A 6000-nucleotide genomic window follows, 5' to 3' on the forward strand; every position below is an offset into this window, starting at 1 on the left:
CAATGGTCACAGCGTGAACCCAAAGTCGGTCCCTGAAGCAGACCCACGTGTGCTGCAAGAACCAGCCTTTACTGCAATATTCTGAACTCTCTGCTCTTAGGATGAGCGAGGAGAACACGTTTTGGTCCTAATTACTCAGGTGCAGGCCCTGCGCTGTACTCAGGTGCAGCTGTCTACAGAAACGTGTGGAGGAATTTGTCTTTTATACATGAAGAAAAAAATAATAGGGCAGTTGCCATCCTGTTTGTAAGAGAAGAGGGGCTTTGCATCCTCACAGGACTTGCTTTTTTCAGATGGTCCTTGGCAGAGACAAAATGATCTAAAAGTGGCAGATTTTTTTTTTTTTAAATTTTCTATCTGAAGTAGATTACATTGAATTTAGTAAAAAAAAATAAAATTCATGTTAATGAAGTGTCATTTTCTTACTTGTGGCTACAACATCTGTGCTATTGATTTTGCAAGCCTGTCTGCAAAGTTCTTGTTTAAAGCAAGGCTCTCTCTATTCTATAACATTTGCAACTTGAGGGGTTTTTCTCGCCCCCGAAGCTGTTTCTGATGCACGTGAGAAGGGTCACTAGGGGTGGATGGAGGAGAGATGCTGGTAAGTAATGGTGTTGTGGGATGCTTGGGGCTGGGCATGAGACAAGCCTGTCCCTCTTCCTCACACCACGGACATGCTTCCCACAAAATCCGAGCCTTGGAATGGGAGTCTCGCATCAGTGCATCAGTTGTGGGAAGCGGCGCCCGAGTCGTCCATTATTTGAAAAATGCATGTGAAGGCACAGTGTGGGTACAAATGGTACGTTTCTCTTTAAATTAATTTTATTCCTGACATGAATGCTGTATTTCATATAGGTCAGTAGTGTCAGGTCCCCCTGTACCTCAGTGTCACCTGAGCAATCTCCCAAGGAGAAAATGGTTAAATTGTCCATGTAACGTCAAAACCTGTCGGGTAGCTGGTAGAACTGCAGCAAATGTTTTGGCTGCTGTTCCTTGGCCAGAAGAAAGGGAGGTGTGGATCAAGGGAAGTATTTTATGAATTCCTAGGAATTTTGGTTAAATGCTTCTGGTTGGGAAAAATTCTATGCAGAAAGTTTCATTTTGATATTTCAAAGGAAAACATGGGTTCATTTTATTTTTCCTATTCCAAATTGTTTTATTTCTAGTGTAACCATCCTGTATGTTAAGTGCTGGTATTGATCACAGAGTTCTTGTGAACCGTGTTAAATTGGCTTTGGCAGATGCTGATGTCTATATCAAAAAAAAAAAAAAAAAAAAAAATACAGCAACATCCTGCTGCAAAGAGGGACGTTGCTGGCGTTGCCTTTCCTGCCCAGTGGATTTCGGTGACAGCCTCCGGTGGCCCTTTATGGTTTAGTTACACGTTGCCACCAGGACAATTTGCAAAGCTGGTGCCTGCTGCTACGCCGGCGTTGAGATCTTTGCTGGACCGCGGAGCTGCCGCCGATTCCCGCAGCGCACAGGGGCCCGTTTGCAGGGGACGAGCTCTGCTACTTGCCATGTGCTCCAGGGAATGCAGATAAATCTCCCCTCGCTCCTTATTTTTGGGGAGTTTCCTATGTGTCTTGAATGCCATGCCGGCAGCGGAGCTCCTTGTTGTGGTGCACGTTTTGGAGGAGGCTCCCCGTCGATGCCATCCGGGCTCCTGCAGCAACGCATCAGTCGGGTCCAGGCGCAATTAGTGATAATCCAAGGTTTTACTTTGTTTAGACTGATGCAATCTTTTAAATTTTATAAATCAGAAGAGACCATTTATCTTATTCCCCAGGCACCACTAATGACTAATTAAAAACCGTAATTAACTGGAGCAAAACCATGAGAAATTGCAAGGCAGCAGAAAAGCAGCTCCCGGCCCCCTGGAAGAGCATCTCCCCCCGCACTTGCACCCTCAGGGCTGGCCTGAGAAGGGGGCTGACATAGGCAACGTAATGACTTTTTTTACTGTTTGCTCTCCAACAGAGAGGTTTAGTATTTAAATGAGATGATTAATTTTTCTAGGTGAATTTTGGCTCAAAATTCAGAACGGATGATGGACTTTGGTTGGTATTACTAAAGCAATAAAGCCAATGAGCAGACCTGCCCTAAACAGCAATGGACACCTACATATGTGTACAGTGATGTATATACTCAGTTATTCCAGGGCTTTGACTCTCAACAGCAGCCAAACCCCCAAAGCTTTTTATTAATGCAACGCTAGCATTTACCCACACATAAGATGTCATGGTCCCTTGCAAAGCTTTGGTGTTTCAGCTGGCTGTAATCCCAGTACTCCTGAAGGTATAGGCTGGAAGGGGCGTTTTAAAGAACTGAAATCCTGTCGGTAGGAAACAGGACGGTATTTTGAATTTTTCCCATTCATTCCTACTGCAGACTGACATGCGATGTCTGGATTTCATCTAAGCTCTATGGGAGTCAGTCGGGATTGCACTTTCAACGAGCAAGGGCATCTCGCCGAGCAGCCTATGGAAAGACAAATGTCATTCTTTCCAAGTGCTTCCACTTGGCTTGCGCAGTGCAAGGACATTCAAAATAAACATTTTTGAGATAAATGAGTTTCTAAAATATATCATTCACTCAAAGTACTGTTGATCGTTGCTCTGGGAAGCCTCTTGAATGAAAAAAATATGCACTGTGAAGCTTTAAATAGAGCAGCATTCACAATAAAATCAGAAAGGGGAAGTATAGCTGAAATAGGTCTTGGGCAGGCTAGTTAATTACAAATGACAGCTAATAAAAGGGATAGGAATGACAGCACGGAGTTTAAGGAGAAATTAATGTGAATCTGCATTATTTCTGCTTTTTTCCTAGGCAGGCTGGGCTTTGCACCATACGGCTCCGCTCTGGGATTGTGCTTCAAATTTGTTGGTTTTAGAACGGAGAAGTTGAAAATGTACCATTATTTCAAAAAATGTGGAGGCTATAGTTGGACCAATAAATACATAGCAGACAGAACCAGGAACAGTATCGGGGGAAATGACTTCTAAATTAGCCATGTTATTAGAAGAATAATTAAGCAGTATTTACTTACAATTATATCCAATAACTTTTTTATGCTGTGATTAATTAAATTCTAAGATTTCCTCATAGTGTCTGCATATATTAAACATGGAAATTAATTTTCTCCAACAACTCATTAAGGTCCTGAAATGCTGTGGATTCCACTTTAATCAGTTATTCTTTATTTTGCATTGTAAATCTTTACATGCACATCAATCAGCCTGAGCTCCCAAACAGAGCCAGTGGGGAGCTGCAAATTATGGCTGAAGCCACTTACCTCTGCTTTTACAGTAAATTCTAGCTCTGTGTCTTTGGAGAAAATAAAACCAGTTCCCACTTAAGCGGTTAATTTTTTTTTTTTAACATTGGGTTTTAGTAATCTACCAGGTAGGACTGAAGGGGGAATTTCACACCACCAAAATGCAGACACTGAAGTTACCTCCTGATGTAGATGGGAGCAGGCAAAGCCATCTCCAGGTGCTTTCACGTCTAAATCCAGTATTTGCTGGGCATTTCTATATGGAATGGTTTTATTTTAAAGTAATTGTTTAATCATAAAATCTTATTCAGATACACAAATGCTTCCATCTCATGCATGAAATAGGTAAATTCTCTGTTTCATCCAGACAGGGACACCTGAAGCAAGATCTAAGGTCTGAAAGTGGTGACTCCTGGGGCAGCTGGGGTTGGGGCTCTGCAGCCGGGGCACATCGCATCCTATCAGAAAAGGAGAGTTTTTGTATGTACCGCTCGGTCCCCGCCATCCCCTTCCCCTGGCAAAATGGGAGATGATACCGGCCTCTTCGTGGATGCTAGGAAATTGCATTTTCCAGGCTTAAAATGAAACCAGCCTTTTTGAAAGGAGTTAGAGATTCGTACAGATACCCCGTGTGATAACGCCGCAGCGAACAGCATCCAGGATTTGTTTTCTGTTGGATAAATATGTCTGGAAGCGACTGAGTGCGGGCAGGATGAGACAACTTCTGCTTAGTACAATATTTGAATTAGACAGTTCAATAATTGCATTCTTAAATATATTAAAGTCTGTTTCTTGAAATTTGGCAAAGGCTGCTAGAGCCGTCCAGTAGCTTTTGTTTGGCTGTAGTATCTAAGAGGCGAAATCCCAAACAGATACAGTACTAAGAGATTGCTGAAAATTTCCAGCAAGTGTTTCCACGCTAATTAGCTCCCCAGAGGTATGAGATTTGAGCAGAGGGAGCCAGCTTTGCTCTTCTTTTCCATTGGCATTCAGGGAGTGTAGAGCTTAAAATCTCAAGCCATAGCTGATTGCCATAAATGATTAATATGCTATTTATAGGATACAATTTCTTCAGTATACAGTAAGCGCATTTTAGCCAGCCTTTCAAGGCTCTTAAAACCAGATTACAGTGAAAGACTGCTTCTTAGGTCCAGTGCTGGTCAAAAGCCTAAAACAATTCAACACATAACCTCACGGGCTTGTGAAGATGTATTGACGCAGCATATATGGCACGCGTCCTGTCTGATGATGTCAAGGACAGACCTTACAAATCCTTTTTCTACGATAGGTGACAGATTGCCCCGGCCGTGGCTCAGGAGGAATTGCCTGTACTGCAGATACACCCTGGAGAAGCGGTGTGAGATGTGCCTGGATCTTGCCCCCAGAGCTGGGGATGTCGAGGAGCATCCTGCTCCAGCCGGACCACCCTGCTCCAGCCCTGCCCCGGCAGCGAGGGCCAAAGCACCACGGCTTGTAAAACGCAGCACAAATGCAGTTCACTTCAGCAGATGGGGACTGCTTCTTTGGAAAAAGCTGGTTAAACCATATTGTCCCCAGTTAAATTATGTGTATCTACATGTACGGCTGGATATATATTTAGCGCTAGCTCTCTAGACCACATTGCGTATCTCTTATCCGACTAATTAGTTGGGTGAGAAAAATACTCCTTTAGCTTTGTTGATTTAATTCCTGGGTTTAAGGCTATTTACAAGAGGGTTCACAGGCAGTTTTGGGTGAGACACAGGAATGCAGGAGCTCCTGGGCTTTGGCTGACTGGCTGCCTTAAAATCTGCTAGCTGGGCAGAGAGCCCTCATTATTTAAAGAAGCAAATAGGAATTAAGCAGATTGGATACCAGCAACTCGCACAGACCCTCGCTTTCACAGCTATAGCTGTTTGCATCCTTCCTGCTCTACCAGGCACCGAGCGGGAACCAGCTCTTCTCCCTTTCCATCTGCTGTCCCAAGGCCATCCATCAAATTCTTGCGGTGGTCGTGCTGCTGGGCCGTCAGCTCTTGGGAGCGTGGGAAAGGGCAACCGTGGCTCCCGGGAGAGCAGAGAGGGTTTTCCTGCGTGGAGAGGTGAGGAAGAGGAGCTGAAGCACAGGAGACCAAGTAACTTCATGGACAACTGGGTTTTGGAGGCCTGAAGAAGGACCAAGGGTTGATTTTTCTCCTCTTGGCACCAGACTTGGGAATGAACCGAGGAATGTGCTGCCCAATGCAGGAACCGTCAATCTTTCCAGCTTTATTTTGTGCTCGAAAATCAGGGTTTCTGGCTGAGAGCAGACACGCGTGTACCTTTTGTGTGGTGTGGTGGGAGGCAATCGTGCAGCCTGCTGGGGAGTCTTTCACGGTGCCTTGCTGTGGCTTGCAAACTTTCTTGAAAAAGACTTAGAGAGGTAATGTTTGAGCTGGATTTTCTCTTTTTTTTTTTTTTTTTTTTTTTTTTTTTTTACTCGGAGTATGATGTGGCAAGCTTAAGTCTTGCAAAGCATCATCTGCAGCATCCGGACAATGTCTTACCCCCATGGTGACTGCAGGGCAGAGAAAATCCATCACCTTTCTCGGTGATTCTGTTCATTCCTCCTTTAAACAACCCGGGTGTTAAAAAAAAAAAATCATCATCTTTGCAGCGGCTGTCAAACAGCAGTGCTCAGGCTTCGTTTGCAGGAATAGGTGAATGTTTATTTCCTAATTCACGCAGTTGATTGTGAAATCAAAA

Source organism: Buteo buteo, chromosome 7 (assembly GCF_964188355.1).
Source record: "Buteo buteo chromosome 7, bButBut1.hap1.1, whole genome shotgun sequence".
In the NCBI taxonomy this organism is placed as follows: Eukaryota; Metazoa; Chordata; class Aves; order Accipitriformes; family Accipitridae; genus Buteo; species Buteo buteo.